The 22,027-nt window shown below is 39.9% G+C and overlaps 1 long non-coding RNA gene across 1 annotated transcript in view; it reads left to right on the forward strand.

Annotated features, from left to right (window-relative positions):
• The window catches only part of LOC123458604, a 76,675-nt gene extending 59,132 nt beyond the window's left edge, over window positions 1-17,543 (forward strand). The window contains exons 2-3 of the long non-coding RNA XR_006635738.1: window positions 15,447-15,641; window positions 17,350-17,543. This is a non-coding gene — a long non-coding RNA (uncharacterized LOC123458604). The remainder of the gene's footprint in view (window positions 1-15,446; window positions 15,642-17,349) is intronic.
• Window positions 17,544-22,027: the final 4,484 nt, after the last annotated feature.

Here is a 22,027-nt window from a genome sequence, read left to right on the forward strand (position 1 = left end):
GGTTGTAGTTTCCAACTCTATCAAGGTTCTCAAAGCCTGTTTATAAAGAAATCTATTGCCACCTAGTGTCTAACTTCAACAATAACTGAATAATTGCATTTAGAAATATTTATAAGATTAGTACTACCACTTGGTGGCACAATGAGCATATATATTAGTCACAACTCAGAAATTATGGGCAGGGTGCTTTATTTTGATTCATAGGTATTTATTAATCATGGCAAATACATTGTGTTCATGTGAGGTAAACATGCTTTTTAATAAAATATAATTTTTCTTTTTAAATTTATTGACAGCTTTTCATACAAGTATATTGTATTTTTATCAGAATCCCTTCATATTACTTTCTTTTGTCCCTCTCTCCATTTTCCTCCCACTGAGTCTCTTCTTCCTCACAAGTAGTCTCTCTTTGGCTTTAATGTCTCGTGCATGTGTGCACGTGTATGCATGTGTGTGTGTGTGTGTGTGTCCCACTGAGATTAGTTAGGGTTGCTTGCATGAGCCTGGGTGGAAGATTACATCTCAGATCACATGCAACTTTCCAGTGGATATCCCACTGCAGAAAGTGTTTCTCACTCCCGCAGCAACCATTAACTCCCTGGGGAAGGAGCAGGTCTTTATGCTGTCATCCACAATCAGTGACAGAAGGCTGATGGAACTGATCTTGTGCAGGTAAAGACAGTCACTGTGAGGTTAGGAATGCAATGGCCACGTCACGGCTGCAAGATTGTGTTTCACAGCACTCCTCCCACCCCTTGCTCTTACAGTTGTTCTGTCCCTCTTCCATAATGTTTCCCGAGCCTTGCAGGAGATAACATGGATGTCTCATTTAGCTCTGAGCACTTATTCTCTGCATTTTGATGAGTTTTGAGTCTGAGAGAAGCACTAATCTTATAAATATAACATCAGTATTTAAAGGGCCATTTTACAGGTACAATTATACCCATTTAGCCATATAACAGTCATAGCGTCCCCCCAGGGCCTACAGTTTCCCCAGCCACAGGCTTTGAATATCAGGTATGAATTCTTTCCCATTTAGTGGGCCCCAAATCCAATCAGAGAGCCGTTGATTACCCCAATAATATTTACATCACGATTGTACCTGACCACTATTTGCCTGACTGGTTGTGTAGCTTGCAGGGTCCTCTGCTGAATAAGATTACTGATGACTTTTCTTCCCCAGAAGCCTGCAGAGAACTGCCCAGTACTATGAAAGCTAGCTAGCATGAAGAACGCTTCCAGCTCAGTTCCAGCTAGATTTCTCTGAAACACAGTAATTTGTAAGAAACACAATGAGGTTTTGGAATTGTTACTTAACTCTTTATGAGTCATAAGAAACTTAAGCACCTTCAAATTTAATTCTCAAGTTTTGAAGTTTAAGGCTTAAATAATTCACATTAGATTGTTCTTTTAGCCCTTTTATTTTTTGCTTGTATATAACTGTAATCCAAACCACTATGAAGAAAAACATTTACATTTGCACAAGTATTAGTACAAATCTTCAGTGCCTTGCCCACATAACCCAAAGGAAGACATAAGAATAACTCAGATGAAAGCTGGGCATGGTGGTGCATGCCTTTAATCCCAGCACTCGGGAGGCAGAGGTAGGAGGATCGCCATGAGTTTGAGGCCACCCTGAGACTCCATAGTGAATTCCAGGTCAGCCTGGGCTAGAGTGAGACTCTACCTCAAAAGACCAAAAAAAAAAAAAAAAAAAAAAAAAAAAAAAAAAAAAAAACAAAAACAAAAACAAAAAAAACTCAGATGAAAGTAGTTTATGACTGTTTGTAATAGTGATGGAGGGGGGATAATTTCTGTTTTATTGGGAAAAATTTACCACCTTACTATATATATATACATACATATGTATATATATATATATATATATACACATACACACATACATACACATATCAATACACATATATGTATATAAACACACACATACATATATATAAATCAACAGTGTGGTCCTAAAATAACAAATGCTAGTTACAGAAAAAAAATTATAATTTATTATATGAGCTGACTTTAGGTTTCATTTTGCTTTTGATGCCATCAAATTTGGTACTGGCATTAGTATTAGTAGGAATAAGTTTATCACATTTACCCCAGTAAGCATATTTTTGAAGAAACTACTACAATCAACTGATATTCCTTAGGGTTCTGCAAGAAAGAGAAGTATAAAACAAATCAATGTTAAAAATGTACAAGCATATCATGACCCAACATGTGTCTCTGACATTCTTTCTGCCCCCTCTTCCACAAAATTTCCCTGAGCCATGTTGGGTTCATTGTTGGTCTGCTTCATTGATGAGGTGTTGGGGGCCTCTGAGGCTCTGGATATATGATTTGGTAGGAGTTGATTTTTCTCTGTGTTGATCTCCTTCACCCTTGTGCTGGTATCCTACCCATAACTGTGGGCTAACTCCATACTGCATGACCCAAATACCTCAACAAGCAGGGGCCAGGGGGAGCGGGTAGGACATGGATGAGCCTAACAGTGGTACCAATTTGACTTTATTCGCTGAGTACAAAACTAATTAATAAAAAAAATAAGGGGAGAAGGAAAAAAAAAACCATAGAAGCAGGCTTAAAGAAATCATTGTACAGTAAGCACATCAAAGCATCAAATGAAATTTTGGAAGTTAGAACCACATAATATATATATTTTTTTTAAAAAAAATTTTATTTATTTATTTGAGAGCGACAGACACAGAGAGAAGGACAGAGAGAGGGAGAGAGAGAGAATGGGCGCGCCAGGGCTTCCAGCCTCTGCAAACGAACTTCAGATGCGTGCGCCCCCTTGTGCATCTGGCTAACGTGGGACCTGGGGAACCGAGCCTCGAACCGGGGTCCTTAGGCTTCACAGGCAAGCGCTTAACCGCTAAGCCATCTCTCCAGCCCCCACATAATATATTTTATCAACATATTTATCCATCCTATGTCTGTAACACATTCATCCATCATGCCTACTAAAGTTTCTAAATGCTGTATGTGTAATATACATGGGTAAAGATGTGATTGTAGGGATTGTCTCTAGATACTATTAGTGGTGAACAGGAGACTAATTGCAGAAATGCTTCACTGTGTTCAGGGATTGGTGATTCTCAGCATACTGAGATCCACAAGAAAGGAATTCATACAGCTTATCTATGGGCGATAGAACTTTATGTGTTCATGTTATATTTATTTATCACCTCTGTAGTTTGTACTTCAAATGTACATCATTCTTCTTAATAATGAACTCCCAATGTCCTTAGCAGCATGCCTGGTTTCTTACTTAATTGGGAATTTTTGGTTATCTGTCAAATGTGAACCCCTCCCACAGTCACTGATATCTCCACACTTTTCCTGCCTCCTTTCCAGGTACTGCAAGATGACGTGTCTTCGTGCTCACAACCAGACTTTCTTGGAGCCTTGGGTTCCATTCCTTTCCTCCCTGTCTCCACGACTAGAATGCCGCTTGGTCACTCATACCTTTCTGTTCTGTATCTCCCACTTTTGATTGGCCCAAAACTTGAGTCCATAATTCAGAAGTATCTCCTATCTAAAAACATAACAGAACCCATCCAAAAAATATACCAAACAGTAAAAAAACAATAAAATGATAGTCATCATGACCAATAACCAAAACAGACAGCAAATAGTCCTTTTTGACGCAAAATTCTGTATCGTTCATCCCATCCCTGTTCTTTATTTTTATCCATTAGTTATCTCTTTTTTATTCCTCAACTCACTAAATTCTCCCTGTTTGAGTCACAGTTTTTCTTCTTACCACTGTAAAGAATTTTATTTATTTATTTATTTATGAAAGAGAGAGAGAGAGAGAGAGAGAGAGAGAGAGAGCAAGCGAGAGAGAGCGAGAGAGCACACCAGATCCTCCAGCCACTGCCAACAAACTCCACATGCGTGTGCCACCTTGTGCATCTGGCTTACATGGGTACTGGGAAATCAAACCTGGGTCCTTAGGCTTTACAGGCAAATGCCTTAACTGCTAAGCCATCTTTCCAGCCCTGATTAAGAATTTTATAATCTGGTTTACTTAGGAATTCATAAACCTCCTGAAATTGTGTTCAGAATCTGTATGCTTGGTCATGTGTATTTCTCAATATGTAAGTCCATAGCTTACAATTATTTCAGTCACTTAATTCTCTACAAGAGGTTAATAACCATTGTTATCTGTTGTCTTCCAAGGTGATCTTAGAGATAATTTAGTCATCTAAGCAAGTGCTTGCTAAGCAAAGTGATAATAATTTCTTAAGCAATCCTTAAGTAGGTTTGGTAATCTACACATTAGAAAACGAGGCAAGGAGAGATTAAGTGACTGGGCTAAAGAGACATAGAGGTGGAAGTTTTTTCCCACTAGATACTAATTCTCAGATCTGGCTAAAGAGCTGATATCTCCCAGACTTCTGACTCTGACTCATTTGGTCCATGGATGGCCCTTTGGCTATCAAACTCAAGATTTTTAACACTCAGTTTATTAACTTATTCTCCAAACAATATCTTCTTTATTCTTCATCGACAGGACATGTCATGAGAAACATTTTTATGGGGTGAGTTCCTCTTTTACATTTAGTCAATTTCCAATCCTGTTGAATTTAAATCCAGGTAGTTACTATTTCACATCAGGTACCAATCACATACCACCTGGTTTATCTAACAACATCTTATTTATCTAAATTTTTAAATGGTGAAATATTTATGGTGATAAACGGGCTGTAAAACCTCCCTGATCCCAATCCTATCGATCTTTCTGCAACCATTCCAGCCTCTCCCTTCCCATGAGGGAGACATGGCCTTTCAGTCATACTGCATGCCTGGATTGACCCAGTGTTAACAATCTAAATTATCTATAGGCCTGGGTAGACTCTATACCCTTTAATTAGTGCTATATGATTATTATTTCTTATGTCTTAACTTTTGATAAAAGTCAAGGTGCGACTGATAATTTTTTTTTTCTGTTGCTTTTTTGAGGTAGGGTGTCACTCTAGCCCAGGCTTTCCTGGAATTCATTATGTAGTCACAAGGGTGGCTTCAAACTCATGACAATCCTCCTCCCTCTGTCTCTTGAGTGCTGGGATTAAAGGCGTGTGCTTTCACACCCATTGATAAATATTTGATTATATGCCAGATGCCTTCAAATATGTTTGTGTGTGTGTGTGTGTTTGTATAGTACATGTGGTTTAAAAAACCCATATGCAAAAAAAAAAAAAAAACAAACCCATATGCTTAAACAAAATAAGTACCTAAACATTTAACTGAGTAAAGAGAAAAATGTTAGGGTCCTCTTATGAAAACTTAGGTGCTTAACCTAGGCTGTCTTGAATAGACTGGCCCACCTATGCCTGGAGGAAGCCTGGGAACAATAGGCAATTCATAGATTTTTCTCAGATACCAGTACTAGATCTGCTCCAGAATGAGGACAAATTGATCATCATGGTTCAAAAGTTCCATGTGCAGAAACAAGCTTTGACAATTTTAGCTTGGAAAAGTTTCAAAGCAGAATTACCCATGGGAAAAAAAAAAATCTCAGGTATCCATTTGTGAAATGTTAGCGTTTGAGTGAATGCTCTGGGGAACTTACTTGTGAAATATACATCTGACAAACACAAAAACAAATGAAAATACACAAAAATCCTAATAAAAATTACTGGTATACACCCCAAAAAACCTAATAAAGTTATTGGTGTGCTCTTTAGAGTTGTTAGATATGAGTCAATTAAATCTTAGAGGTGGTCTGCTGCAAAAACATAATTTTATGTTTATAAGACAAGTGACCTTCAGCAAACTTTTTCTCATGGTAGAAAAATTGTATATTGATTTTGTATCATCACAGAACACTTCTTTTTAGTTTATTTTGTAAGAGTAATTATACTTGACTTGTAAAGTTGAGACTGGTATTTTTCTGATAATCTCAATTCTCAATGAAATTTTAGAAATGGAATATTTGTTTACAAATCATTAATAACTTTAAATGTTAGAATTTTCTCTATAATCAACAAAATAAAGTGAATGTCATTAAAATAAGTACTGAGAGACCTTCTAAACTTCTGCTTTCTAGCTCGAGATAAAAATGCTCTATGTGAGAGGAGCTGTCAGGGACTGAACATGTATGTAATGAGATATGCCTCTATCTTATCCTTCTTTGTGAAACATTTGAATACCGTCCCCTGTGCTAGTGCCACAGCATGTAGGTGCAGGGAGGGCTCCATAGGCAGCACAACGAGAGGGTAGGAGGAAGAAGGGGGGCTGGAAAAGAAAACACAAGTGTTCTAAGGCCCTGAAAGCATATGTGCAACTTTCCCCCTGTAATTCTCTTCAGTTGCTAATGAGTAGCCTTTCATGCATTTCTACATGCTAATGTTTCTTTGTGTGTGTTTTGTCTGTGGCTATGTTTTTTGCCCATGTATGTGTGTAGTTTCTGTGCATATGTGATGCATGCATGTAGAGACCAGAAGTTGGGTGATAGCAAGTTCCTTCCTCACCTTATTCACTTTTCACATTTATTTAGTTAATTTATTTATTTTTATTTATTTATTTATTTATTTATTTTGTTTTTTTGAGGTAGGGTCTCACTCTAGCCCAGGCTGACCTGGAATTCACTATGTAGTCTCAGGGTGGCCTTGAACTCACAGCGATCCTCCTACCTCTGCCTCCCAATTGCTGGGATTAAAGGCGTGTGCCACCACGCCTGGCTAGTTAATTTATTTAAGACAGGGTCTCTCGCTGAACCCGAGCTCACTGTTTCAGTTAGACAATTCAGTCAGTCAGACCTGGAGATCCTTCTGTCTCCACCTCCTTGGTACTGGAATAACAGGCACGCACCACTCCATCTAGCAATTTATGTAGTTCTGGGGATTTGAACTTCGGTTCTCAATGTTTATGCCAGAAGCCTTTGCTGAGTCACTTTCCTAGCCCCAGTGGCTGCTGTTTAAATAATGAGACCTCCCTGTTAGCCCTAGCCACCCATTTACCTTTTCCTATTCTCATACCTCCGTCCCTTGAGGCCAGTAGCCTATGCTCTCTGACACTGTGGAGCGTTCCGTGCTGTCACTGCACCACTGTTACTTTGAACAACCTTGGCCCTGTCAGATTGTTTTCATCAACCTGAGAATCAAAGCTAGTATGTCACTGTGGTCACTTGCTCTTGGTCTTTGTCCATTTGTGCTGGTATAACATACACCATAGAGGTGATTTCTAAGCCACAGAAATATATTTCACAAGGTTCTGAAGGATAGGAAGTTCAAGGTCAAGAAATGGCAGTTTCAATGTCTTTTGAGGGCCTATTTTCTGAATAACGGGTAGCTCCTCAGTGTCCTCACATAAGGGAGCAGTGAGGGAGCTCTCAGGTACCTTTTATAAGGGAATACCAATATACCTTTATAAGAAATTGGCAATTCTCTCATGATCTGACCACCTCCTAAATCCACTCTCTCCCCCAATTAAGTACTGCTAATACCATCACATTGGGAAATGGAAATTTGGCATATCAGTCATGAGCATAGGGGGTGGGATGGAGAAAATATTCCATAACACTTTGTCAGTACAGAGATAGAATGTGCTTAACTCAGAGGGAAAGGTAAGATTATTATTTTTACCATTTACTAACTAGTTAATTCATTAAAATTTGTTTTAGTGTTATCCTAAGGTATTTTTGTTGTTGTTGCTATTGAGAATGACACAATGTCACTAATTTCTTTCTTTTTCTCTTTGTCCTTTGCATATAGAAAGGCTAATGATTTTATGCAATGATTTTGCATACTGCTACTTTGCTGAAGGAATTAATCACCTTCAAGAGTTTTGAGCTGGGAGTGGTGGCACACGCCTTTAATAATCCCAGCACTTTGGATGCAGAGCTGGGAGGATTGCTGTGAGTTTGAGGCCACCCTGAGACTCCATAGTGAATCCCCAGGCCAGCCTGGGCTAGAGTGAGACCCAACCTCAAAACACCAAACCAACCAACCAACCAGCCAACCAACCAACCAACCAACCAACCAACCAATCAACAAAAAAACCAAAAAGAATTTTGAGATAGAGGTTCTCTGGTTACTTATGTATAGAATCATGTCATCTGCAAATAGGGCTAACTTAATTTTTCCTTTCCAAATTGCATCCCTTTATTTCTTTCTCCTGTCTTGTTGCTTGGGCTAGGACTTCTAGTACTATGTACTATATATTGGAATAACACTAACCAAGGATGTGAAAGACCTATACAATGAAAACATAAAAATGTTCAAGAAAGAAATTGAGGAGAACTTGAGAAAATGAAAAGACCTCCCATGGTCCTGGATAGGCAGAGATAACACTGTGAAAATGGCAATCTTACCAAAAGCAATATACAGATTTAATGCAACACCAATAAAAATCCCAGCACTTTTCTTCACAGAGATAGAAAAAAATGATTTCAGAATTCATAGGGAATGTCCAAAGGTCTTGGATATCCAAGCATATCCTCAGCCAAAGAAACACCTCTGGAGGCATCATCATACCTGATCTAAAGCTAAATTACAAAGCCACAGTAACAAATACTGCATGGTACTGGCATAAAAAAAATAGATTATAGACCAATGGAACAGAATAGAGGATCTGGACTTTAGATCAAGTAACTACAGTTACAAAGGCCCTAACAATGTAGACTGGAAAAAAGATAACATCTTCAACAAATGGTGCTGGACAAACTGGATCACGATATGCAAGAAAATGATACTAGACATACACATCTTGCCATGCACAAAAATCAAGTCCAAATGGATCAAAGACCTCAAAATAAGACAGGAAACTCTGTGACTACTGGAAGAAAATATAGGAGGAACTTTTCATGATGTAGGAGTGGGAAAAGACTTCCTAAACAAAACCCCAGTAGCTCAGGAACTTAAACAATCACTCAACCATTGGGATCTCAGGAAGCTGAAAAGTTTTTGTTTTTGTTTTTTTTCACAGACAAACATATAATAAGCAGAGCCAATAGATTGCCCACAGAATTGGGGAAAATTTTTGCTGGCTATACAACTGACAGAGGCCTAATTTCTAGAATCTACAAAGAACTCAAAATCCTAAACAAACAAACAAAAAAAATCAAACAACCCACTCACAAAGTGGTGCAGAGAACTGAACAGGGAGTTATCAGAGGAAGAAATACAAATGGCAAACATACACTAGAAAAATGCTCAACATCCCTAACCATCAGGGAAATGCAAATTAAAACAACTATGAGATTCCACATTACCCAGTAAGGATACCTAACATTAAAAATTCAAATGAAAACAAATGTTAGTGAGGATGTGGAGAACTAGGAACCCTCATTCACTGTTGTTGGGAATGTAAGATGGTATAACCACTATGGAAAGCAATATGGAGACTCCTAAAAAAGTTGACTATAGAGTTACCAACAGACCCAGTTATTCCCTTACTGGGCATTTACTCTAAAAGCTCCAAGCCTCAGTTCAGAGATATTTGCTAGATCATGTTTATACCTGCTCAATTCACAATAGCTAAGAATTGGAATCAACCCAGATGCCCATCATTGGATGAATGGATTACCAAGATGTGGTATATCTACATGATGGAATCCTACTCAGCAGTTAGAAAAAAAAAATGACACAATGAAATTTGTAGAAAAGTGGTTGAACTTGGAACAATCATTCTCAGTGAACTCACCCAATCACAGAAAGACATGGTTGCATAGTCTCACTCATGGCTCCTATCCTAGATCAATCCAAGATGCTGACATACCTAATAGGCATGTTGAGGCCTGAACAATAGGGAAGTTGGGGCTGGAGAGGAGGGTGGTGGGGGGGACCCAAAACTGGACCTACATGAAACTGGTAGCATAAAATCCTATATCCTGAAAGACAGACTAAACGGTTGAACTCTCATAAGGACCTTAGGGGGAACACCTGAATCAAAGGGCCCTGGAGAGGGTAAGATGAAGCCTAACCTTAATTTTCTCTTGTTTCTCTCTCTCTTTTTTTCTTCTTTCTCTTTTATATTACCTTTCTTTTTCTTCTTTTCCCTTGGCCTTGACCTGTAACTCCCAGTACCAGGATGCGGTTAACATCCACAATGAGCTGTTGATCTGACAAGATCAAGACTGACAAGGTTTCCAAAAAGAAGACAGAATTATGTCAGAGCACTTGATTACCCACCAAAGGTTAATAGTAAGACCCTACTGCCAAAGAAACCATATGCTGTTGGTATAGAACATGGAGAGACCTGGCTGGAATCTGGAAGAGAGCCAGTCTCCAGACTGTTAGCTTATCTAGTGCCAGAAGATGCTACACAAGCTACTGGGGGGAAATGGCCAACATCTGTCCTAGCAACTCGAGGTCTGAGCTACTCAGCAGCCAAGAACCTGACGTGATGCTCACCCAAGTACAATAGTGGCACACAGCCTCAGTGGGCAACCAACTGCTCTTGGATTGGCTAACAGATCTGCTTTGGGGTCCTTGAGTAGTCCTTCCTAATTAAATGGCCCACTTCCCCTCTTGCTAGAGTTTTTCAAACCTTTGTTATCACTGTACTCTTAATAAAGTTTCTTGTTATTTCACTAGTTGGGTATGCCCTTCTTCAGTTCATTTCTTTGAGTAAGGCATCAAGAATCTGCAAGCACCCAGACGGACACTGCCTGTAACACAAGTCTGCTTCATGGATCTACGAGCAAAGCTCAGTCTCTCCACGAGCATTTACTATGCTTCAGAGTTTTCACTCTAGTAAGGGGTTTTAAGTAAAATATGGCTGAGTAGTGGACATGAGACCAGGAACAACTCAGGACAAAATCAAACAGCAACAACCATTGAAATAAAAACAACAAAAACAACTGAATGAGGTGAGGTGACTTCTTTCAAAGAGCTCATGGTCTGAGGAATGTTCCAGACATGTGAGTAGGTAAATTACAACACAAGCTATTACTTGTAAAGGACACATGTGATCTCAGAGGGAGATCTACCTGCCTGGGGTTCAGCTTAGATTAGTATCTTCAACCACATCCTCTCTCTTCATCCTTGAGACTTTGAAGCTCATCTCTTATCAGGTCTGTCAGCATGGCTCTTTGATATACTTCAAACCCTCTTGTTTCTACTGCCAGCATTTTTAATTATTTTGCTTAATACCTGGAATTTCCCCTTTAACATTCTCTCCCCCCACCCTTGTTTTGTTTTTACGAGGTAGGGTCTCACTCTAGCTCAGGCTGATCTGGAATTCACTATATAGTCTCAGGGTAGCCTTGAACGCACAGCAATCCTCTTACCTCTACCTCTTGAGTGCTGGGATTAAAGGTGTCTCCCATTCTTAACACCCTTTCTTGACCCAGTTTCTAGTTTATGCACACTAATGTCTAAGGGCAAAAGATTGACTCATAAAAATTTATTTAGTGGGGCTGGAGAGATGACTCAGCATTTAAGGCACTTGCTTGCAAAGCCTAATGACCTGAGTTCAATTCTTCAGTGCCCATATAAAGCTAGATGCAAAGGGTAGCACATGTATCTGGAGTTTGTTTGTGGTGACTAGACAATCTGGCATGTCCATTCTCTCTCTCTCTCTGTCTCAGTCTCTCTTATCTCTGTCTCCATCTGCTTGAAAACAAATAAAATGTTCAAAAAATTATTAGCAGGAGAAAGGGGAGAAAATACATTTGGATATTAAATATGCTAGGCCCTGATTGGTGGTTTGATTCAGGTGTCCCCCATAACCTTTGGTGTTCTGAATGCTAGGGTCCGAGCTGATGGAGATTTAGAATTAATGCTTCCTGGAGTCAGTATATTGTTGGGGGCAAGCTTATGGGCATTCTAGCCAGTGTCCCCTTGCCAGTGTTGCTATTGTCCACTTTATGTTGGCCAGGTGATGATGTTCACCCTCTGCTCATGTCATCATTTCCCCCTGCCATCATAGAGATTTCCCTCAAGTCTATCATCTAAAATAAGCACCTTTTCCCCAAGCTGCTCTTGGTTGGGTGATTTCTGCTAGCAATGCAAACCTGACCACAACAGTAATGTTGTACCAGGAATGGGGTCAGTTTCTGCTAGACACCTGACTGTGTGGCTTTGGCCTTTTGGAGTTGATTTTCAAAAGGAATGTGGAAGAATTTGAAACCTTGACCTAAGAGATGCCTTTTAGTGCTATAAGTACAGCTTGATGGACTATTCTGGTCAGAGTTGAAAGACCTGAATGTAGTAAGAATTATGGACTGTGAAGTATGGCTGATGAGGGTGAGAAATAGCTTTGCTTGGTCTGGGCTATAAGCAGTTTGTGTGAGAGGCTTATTGTTATGCTTGTGTCCTGAGAAGTTGTGCAGGGTTGCATTGTGTAGAAATGGGCTGGTGTGAGTAGAGGGATATGGCACAGAATAAATGAAATCTTTGGGGCCAGAACTTTCTGTCCATTCAGCTGCAATTGTATGAGAGATTACAACCATTGAGATTGGGCCAGCTGACATACATTGGGACAACAAAAAATGCAGAATCTTTTGAAAGAGAATGAATGTTGAAGGAGTGTCCTATTCTTCAAAGTCTGCTTTGTTCACCTCTGGAATAACAAATTGTCACTCCACCTGGTGTTATGGACTATGAGAAATGCAGGAAAGAGAGGGTCATTGAATTTGCAACATCGTCTTGTGTTTTGGAAATGGCCATGGGCAGTGTGAAGCAGGTTTGGTGGGTGCCTGAATGGAGACCTGATGGAGCTATGAGGATGAACCATGGGTTTCAGTGGAGATGCTAGGACCATGAGATTGCTGCTAAGAAAAGCTGCCAGCCAGCCTTGGATGAAGTTTTCCAACTGTTAGAGGGGTGGATTGGAATTCCAGAAACTTGTTGCAGATTAGAATTATCAGATTTGTCACTGACTAGAGTTGTTGGATTTGGAACTACAGAGTTTGATGTTTGACCTGTTTAAATCTTGTACTGATTGAAAATTTTTCTTGCTATGTCCCATGCCATATTTTGCAGTGTGAGTGTTTATTCTGTGCCATTATGGTTTTTTTTTTTAGGGACTTTTTTGGTATTATGGCTCAGTTAAAGACCTTGGATTATGGGGATGTTTGAACATCATTAGGATTAATAAAAATATGGGAACTTATAAAGCTGGACTGAAGAATGGATTACATTTTACATTGTGGGTGGCTATCAGTTTATAGGGCCCAGGGGTAGAAGGTGGTGGTTTGATTCAGGTGTCCCTCATAAACTTAGGTGTTCTGAATGCTAGGTTCCCAGATGATGGAGATTTGGGAATTAATGCCTCCTGGTGGCAGTGTATTGTTGGGGGCAGGCTTATGGGTGTTATAGCTAGTATACCCTTGCTAGTGTTTGGCATACTCTCTTGTTGCTATGGTCCACCTTATGTGGGGCAGGGGGTGATGCCCACCCTCTGCTAATGCCATCATTTCCCTCTGCCATTATGGAACTTCCCCTCAAGTCTGTAAATCAAAATAAATCCTTTCCCCTTCTTTCCCCCCCCCCAAAAATCTGCTCTGATTGGGTGATTTCTGCTGGCAATGCGAACCTGACTGCAATATCCTGGGGTAACTGGAATATACCAATTAAACAAAATTTGAGACAAAATAGTTCCCCCTTTCATGGAAGATGTGTCCCCTTCCAGTAGAAGCCTAATATATTTTCTAGTACTTTCTAGACCAGAGCTCACTGGTAGAGGTTACATTCAGGTCACTGAAGTGCTTTTCATACCCCACACAATATCCTAAAAAACATTAATTGGCCAATGTCATACTATATATATGTGTGTGTGTATGTGTGTGTATAAGCTCTGTGTATGTGTGTGCATGCAATATGTATGTATGTATACAAGCATATCAAAATGTCAGATGCTGGGAATAAAGTATACAAGGTTTTCAGGTCAAAGCTTGGGTTCTGGTAGTTCCAATAAGCAAGGCTGTGTCACCCACTCATAATACACTAATTCAACAAATGACGGTGAAAAGCACAGTATACGCATGATATTGGGAGTTTAGTCAATGTATCCACATTGGGAAGAGGAAGATGAAGGGGTCCAGTGACTCCAAGTCCATCTCTGTGGTACTGACATAAGCATAATCTTTAGGTTTAAATAGAAGAAGAACTGGAGTAGAAGGGAGGGGTAAAGGATCTGCTAATGAAGCAGTGCAGGTCACGGTGTGGTCTGGTTGATCACTGTCTCAGTTCTGGGTCTGCAAGGTGGTCTCTTGAAGTCCTTCTCTCAGTCATCATTTGACAGAATCTTACTTTCATGGATAATTACTCCTGTTCTTTGAGGTATGTAGGTTTTATTTGTCTGGGGATCCAAGATTACTGGCAAGGACTTATCTCTGTGCCTTCAGCCTGAGTGAAGGAAACATGCAAAACAAAGGCAGAGATGTCAGACAAACTTATCCTGCATTGAGTTACTTTGTGGGCCCAAGTGAGGAGTAAGTGATTTTGGCAAAAGCAGTTTCTGAGGGCTTGCTTCCTAGGGAGCCAGTCCTGGGGAGCTCCTGTTAGTGCTGTGGAGCTTACTTTCCCACAGGATGCTTTCTAGGCTCTTGCAAGTATGGTCCAGTGAGGTGTTGTTGGAATGCCAAGGAAATTAAGTGATGGTTTTCTAGCCAGGTGACAGACATGTGGTCAATTTTTTTAAAAAGAAAATATATAAGTTTTACAGGTTGAGGAAAAGATAGAATGGGGACAATCAGGCATTTTATACATAGGTGTTGTGAGAAACTTTATCCCTGGAGGTGACATAAATGTTTTCACCCAAGATAGGGTACAGACAACAGATCAAAGGAAGAGTACACCAAAATTAATTTTGGTGAACTAATGAATTTATTGGGATTAATTATAGAGCAGGGTGAGGGGCTTCTTACAGGAGTAATGGAGACCCCAAGGTGGCTGCACCACCTAGAAGTCTCATCCCATCCTGGGTGATGACCTCCCCACAGCTGCTTAGACTCATGACTGACTCAGCACAACTTGCAGGCAGCTCAGTCAGAAAGCCTCACCCCCAAGCAGTTGTTTCCTCTTTTTTTTTTAAATTTTTTTTTGTTCATTTCATTTTATTTATTTATTTGAGAGTGACAGACACAGAGAGAAAGACAGATAGAAGGAGAGGGAGAGAATGGGCGCGCCAGGGCTTCCAGCCACTGCAAACGAACTCCAGACATGTGCGCCCCCTTGTGCATCTGGCTAACGTGGGACCTGGGGAACCGAGCCTCGAACCGGGGTCCTTAGGCTTCACAGGCAAGCGCTTAACCGCTAAGCCATCTCTCCAGCCCAAGTTGTTTCCTCTTTATGTAGCCTTAGAACAGGGTCTTACAACTCTTTCTCAGACTTGTTGATGTCCTGAGTCTCTGGAACTTCCTTCCTCCCAACCCAACTACCCTATTTCTAATTCACATAACCTTGGGGACTGGTTGTATGACCTTTGAGTTTATATCTTTACCTGAATCAGAACCTCTTTTTTTCCCCCCCTATCTTCAGGAGAGAGTATTTTAATTCAGAGAATCTGCCACACAGCACTAGGACACAACACATGTGAATGACAGAAAATCATGGCCAGTTTGCAGCATAAAGAGAAATGTCCTGAAGAGCACAGAGAAGACTGCAGAGAATGACACTGATGGGAAAGACCTTGGATATCCACTCTGGTTAAATCTGACTTAGTCCTGGAAGCAGGTGAGGGAGAGGGCAAAAATGGATTTGTTGAGATTTATGAAGAAAAACCAAGAGATGACTGGAAGTAGGAAAAAGCAAGTGGGGAAGACAGGTTAAGACTCTTGCATTGGCTGAGATTAAGACTAGTGACAGTCTAGTGCAGAGCCTGGTAAAAAAGGTTTGTAAAAAAACTTGGCATGGTGGTGCATGCCTCTAATCCCAGCATTGGGAGGCAGAGGTAAGAGGTTTGCTGTGAGTTCGAGGCCATCCTGAGACTACATAGTGAATTCCAGGAAAGTCTGGGCTAGAGTGAAACCCTAATTCTAAAAAGGAAAAAAAAGAAAAAAAGATTTGGGAAAGGTAAAGTCTGAGAGCCAGCCTGTAAGGTATAATCCAGAGCATTCAGCACTGCGTCAGCGTGGGAGAGTGGAAGCATGCAGAGATCATGAATCTAATATGGGAAGATACTGGAGGGGAAATTCGGGAAAGTAAAGTGAGACCGAGTCTTGTTTTAGAGACTTGGATATCAAAGTGAAGGTTGGCAGGAGGCATTTGGAGACTTTGAATTGAGACTAAGTAAAAAGGAAGAGAAGATGGGCTGAGATCCATTTTTGAAGCCTTAAAAGGGACACACGGGCTCAACTAGTAAATAAATGTATGAGAAATGAGGAGAAAGCATCAGTATGGATGGAGAAGTAGCAAAGCATGAAGAGAAACAGGAAGTTAGCCTACTAAAAGGGAGGAAAGTTCACATACCTGAGGGTAATTCCTTGTTGATAAGTTTCTAAGTGCTGAGGTTATATCTTTTTTTTTTTTGTTTTTTTGAGGTAGGGTCTCACTCTATCCCAGGCTGACCTGGAACTCACTCTGTATTCTCAGGGTGGCCTCAAACTCACAGCGATCCTCTACCTCTGCCTCCCGAGTGCTGGAATTAAAGGCTTGTGCCACCACACCCAGCTATGAGGTCATATCTTGATATATGTGTTGCTTGGGAAATTACTGTTGGCCTTGGCAGTAATAATATACCATGACCATGATCTCTTCCCACCACCCAACCTTTCCCCCTGCCTCTCCCAAATTCCCCTGCCACCTAGTACCTTTTTCTTTCCAATTGGTCTCTCTTCTGTTTTGATGTCATCATTTTTTCCTCTTCTATTATGCAGGTCTTGGATAGGTAGCATTAGCCCCTGTAAAGTCGTGAATACCAAAGCCACTTTGTGTCTGGAAGACACAAAATTTAGCTCACTAACCCTTTTCTACAATGATCTCTGAGTCTTGGAAGATGTGATAGAGATGTTTCATTTAATGCTGAATACTGTCCCTTCTTCTTGGCACTTTGGTGAGCTTTGAGTCACCCCAGTGACTCAAAATATCTGAAAAGAGAAAGCTCTCTAACCAAAAGTGACAACAGCGCAAATATATTAGTATAAACATAAGTATATAGAGGGCAGTTTTGTGGGCATAATTTATCCATTTATTCAAATAACAGTAGTAGTGTTTCCCACTAGAGCTGATAACCTCCCAAGCCATAGGCTTTTCATTAGGTTTTCCGTAGCAGGCAGGAATTCCCTCCTGTGGAGTGGGCCTCAAGTCCAGACAGCAGTTGGTTTCTCTCATAACAAACATACCACCATTGTACCAGTTGGTACATTTGGCCTGGCTGGCCAGCCATAAAATTTGGAGGGTCCACTGTGGGATAACATTGTTGATGACTTTTCTCCCCCAACAGGTTGCATAGCTCTGTACAGAATCCTGACAGTCAACAGGGAGGAGGCTTCCAGCTTAGCTCCAGCTTGATCTCTCCACGATCTGCAGCCCAAGCATGTGGAGTCTTCAGCAACAGAGTCTTACCATGTAGTTCTGGTGGGCATCCGAGGGCCTCGACAGTAATAGCCTGTAAGTGCTTTGGGAACATCAACAGCCTCTTTTGCCAACAACTTGCTCGAATGTATCATATATCTGGCACTGAAATAACATGTTATCTTTAACGTAAGCCAGTTTTTCAATATCTGTGTCTAAATTTCATTTGTCTAATGGGTTGGTCTGCTTATCACTTTTGATTTTCTAACAAGAAAGTTCTGTTGTGTCAGAGATGTTTTTGAGTAGATGTGCTATATCACTTATGTTATAAAACATTTCAAAACATGTTTGGAATTCTCCAAGCAAGCTTTAAGAATTTTCTCTGTCCTCATCAGACATACATGTACAAGCTGACATTAAAGATTTTTGTTCAAAGGCTATTTGCTTCCATGGTCTAGTTTACTTTTTAACTTATAATAGAAGGTATATTAATTATAAATGCTCTGCTGATTAAGACTTGTTGAAATTGCACAGTCCTCTGTGGAAGTGTTTGGTATGAAGGATCTGGCTGTTTAGCTGGTGTGGAAGAGTTAAGTAACAATGATGTTGGCTCTGGATGGATTAATATCTAAGTACTGGTTTATCTAGCTGGATGAAAGCACTTATTGTGGAGTAGAGAGAGTATATTGGCAAGGTGCTCTGGGAATGATAAAATAGAAGGAAAGTCACCATTAAACCCAATCCAACTAAGCTCATTGTCTGCCCTAGAAAAGATTATTGGGAAAAGGCTTAAGGTTCCCTTTCAATGTGCTTTCAAATGCAGCCTTTGCACTTCTTCATTGGAAGCAGCATTTTCATTTCTTCTACATGATAAGATCTTTGTGATGACTCTGTACTTCTCTTTTAAAATTAAGTGCTTATCAGCACGTAATTGAAAACTTTCCTGTTTGCCTTATAAATTAAAGTGCTCTATTAGGCAGTTAAATAGACTTTCTTTCTGATCATAATCTCTGCTGTGAAACAGAGTGGCAAGGTAATCATGCAACATCTAGTGGCTTGTATCAACCATCTTGGAACAAGTTGTACTTGTTTATATTTAACTTGATTATGACTACCTTGAGGCCAGAAGATGCTAGCTTTTCATCTACTCATGTAACCATTGTGTAGGATGCTTAAATACCTCCATGTTTTAGGCATTGCAATGGGCTTCTGAGTAAATGATCTTGTCTTTCCCTCAAGGGACTCACAGTCTAACAACAGTTCTTATTGGTGACTACATAGAACAGACACTCGGGGATCTGTTTTCTAAGAAATTTGCTTTTGTCACCTAGAGTCTTATCTAAGCATTAATAAATGATTAAGAGCTTTCAAAGTTTTATCTGGTTGCAAACAGACAAAAATCATCGGATTAGGCTAGTTGTTCTATAGTGCATCTCTCTCTTGCTTGCTCTCTTAGTTTTTGGCAAAGCTCTATTACAAATCTAGGGCTGGGCGTGAGCTCAGGTGTTCCTGCCTCAGCCTCCAAAGTGTGAGGGTCTGGAGCGCAGGATTACAGGCATACACCACCATGTTTGGCTATACCAACTCTTTTTTCCCATGTATATGTGTGTGTGTGTACATGGATATGAGTGACTTCATGTGTGTGGGTGGACATATGTGTGCAGGTGTGTGTGCCTGTGGAAGCCAGAGAACAAATTTGGGTGTCTTTCTCAGGAATGCTATAAATCTCCTTTGAGGCAAAGTCCTTGTCCCGGAGTTCACCAATTAGGCTAGAATGGCTGATGAGCGAGCCTCAGAGATTCTCATGTTTCCTCCTTCCAGCTCTGGAGTTGTAGGTCTGGCATTTTTATGTGGATACTTGGATACTTGGAACTGAGCTCATGCTTGTGAGACAAGAACTTTACTGACTGGGACAACTCAATTCTCCGGTCCTTAGATTAAACATTTCTTTATTTCATAAATGTATTACTTAATTTCTTCTTTAATACCATTACATGGTATTCTGTATTAACATTAAATCAAACAATGCTTTTTGGTTATTCACTGATTTAAAAGAGAGCTTTGGGTTTATTTTTTTTTAAACTTTATTTTTATTTATTTATTTGAGGGGGAGAAAGAGAGAGAGAGAGAGAGAGAGAGAGAGAGAGAGAGAGGGAGGCAGAGGCAGAGAGAGAATGGGTTTTCCAGGGTCTCCAGCTCCTGCAAACTAACTCCAGATGCATGCGTACCCTTGTGCATCTGGCTTATGTGGGTGCTGGGGAATCAAACCAAGGGCCTTTGGCTTTGCAGGCAAATGCCTTAACTACTAAGCCATCTCTCCAGCCCCATGGGGTTTATTTTCTAAAGAAATAATTACTGTAGTTGTTACCATATGTAACTTAATGCTTTTGATTAATTGATTTTATTTGATGAAGTTCATTTTTTATGGGATTTTTTTGTCCACTTTGAAATTTCTATAGATACATTTCACTTATATGCAGTCCTTATTTTCTTTGAAAACTACTTCTTTCTTAACTTTGCTAGTATAGTCATGTAGTTTTATAAATTAATTATGATCCATGAAAATTATCTATTTTAAAATACTACACATACAATTGTTTACATTCTATATATCTCAAGTTAACTTTTGATTCCATTAGTAATATTAGTTTCTGAGGACTTCCATAACAAAATACCATGGACTGGACAGTACAAGTAATAGAAATGCATTTCCTCAGTGTTTGGGCACTGGAAGGCTGGAAGTCTGAGGTAAATACTTTTTTTTATTTTTAGCAACAGGGTTGCTTTCTGTTGAGGCCTCCCCCCTTGGCTGGTATGTGGCTGCTTCTCACTGTCCTCATCTGTGCAGTTATTCCCACTGTCTCTCTCAAGGATGCCAGTCCTATTCATTATTGAACCGTAATCACCATTTCACATATATAATATACATACGTATGTGTACATGGTAATCATATGAAAGGTTTCATATATATATTACACATATATATTTCATATATATTGCATACAAACATGTTGCAATTCTGTATACAGATATTTATCTCTTTCTATGTTGCAGTTACATGAAAGGTTAGGGTCTCAACTTAGGAATTTGGGAAGATGCATACACAAGTCAAGGTTCCAAAATAGAAAGAGCAGAGTGTCTGAGCATTTGGGCAGTGGAATCTCAGCTCCAGCTCTCAATGGTATGGCTGAGTAAATCACCCAACTTCCTTTTTTTTTCTTGTAGTAGCTCAGCTGTTTTCTATATTTTATAGTCAGGTTAAGAAGAATATTTTTTTTTTTTTTCAAGGTAGGGTCTTGCTCTAACCAAGGCTGACCTGGAACTCACTATGTAGTCTCAGGGTGGCCTTGAACTCATGGTGATCCTCCTACTTCAGCCTCCTGAGTGCTGGGATTAAAGGCATGCGCCACCACGCCTGGTGAAGAGTGCTTTTGGGAAGAGAGATGCTCTCTAATAAAGAGTTCTAAAGGTCTGGTTTCTTTGACTGAAGTGTGAATAATATAAGAACTCTTGAATTTTAAAAATATTTAAAATAAAACAGTTTTAGGCTTGTAGCAAATTTGAGAGACAGATTGCCCATGTACTTCTTGTCCCTAACCATCACACCTATATAATAATTTCACTGTTCCCCAAATCCTCTTTGTTCTGTCTATTCATCCTGTCCATCCCTCTCTTTCTTCTGAACCCTGACAACTAACCGTTAGCAATCTCCATAGTTTTGCCATTTACAAATTATCATATAACTGGAAACATACAGTATGTAGTCTTTCCAGATTAGTTTCTTTCACAGAGTGTATTGTCTTCAAGGTTCTTCAGTGTCTTTTCATGACTTGCTACCAATTTTCCTTTAGTGCTAAATACTATACCTTTGTTTGGATATACCACATTTTAAAAATCCTTTCACTGGGCTGAGGAGATGGCTTTGTGGTTAAGCGCTTGCCTGTAAAGCTTAAGGACTTCAGTTCGAGGCTTAATTCCCCAGGACCCATGTAAGCTAGATGCACAAGGGGCTGCATATATTTGGAGTTCGTTTGCAGTGGCTTGAGGCCCTAGCATGCCCATTCTCTATCTGTCTCTTTTTCTGTCTCTCTGTTGCTCTGAAATAAATAAAAATAAACAAAAAATAAAAAAAATCCTTTCATGGACTAAAAATAAACTTTTTCCTTCTATCAGTAGGGTTGTTGTTGATAGAAACTTTTCTGCATGGCTTTTGATTTTTTTTTTTTTTTTGGACCTGATTTGTAGGAGGAACATTGAAGTATTTCGAAACTTTGGGCTAAGAGATAGATGCCTTGTAGTGCTCAAGCAGAGCTTTATGAACTGTTCTGGTGAAAGTTGAAAGACCTAAAGGCAGGAAGAACTGTGGACTGTGAGGCTTGGCTTAAGAGAGGAAAGAGAACTTTGCTGTAATTGAGGTAGAGGCAGTCTATGTGAAAGGCTGCCTAAGCTCTTCCTGTGTCCTGAGAACTCGAGCATAGGTGATTTTAAACACAATGGACTAGTTTGACTAGAAGAAAAGAAAGCAGAAGGATGTGGCACAGAAAGAAATGAATGTTTTGGGCTGGAGACTGCAGCCCAGTTCAGCTGTAATTGTTTGAGAAATTAC

The sequence above is a fragment of the Jaculus jaculus genome, chromosome 2 (assembly GCF_020740685.1).
Source record: "Jaculus jaculus isolate mJacJac1 chromosome 2, mJacJac1.mat.Y.cur, whole genome shotgun sequence".
NCBI classification, from domain to species: Eukaryota; Metazoa; Chordata; class Mammalia; order Rodentia; family Dipodidae; genus Jaculus; species Jaculus jaculus.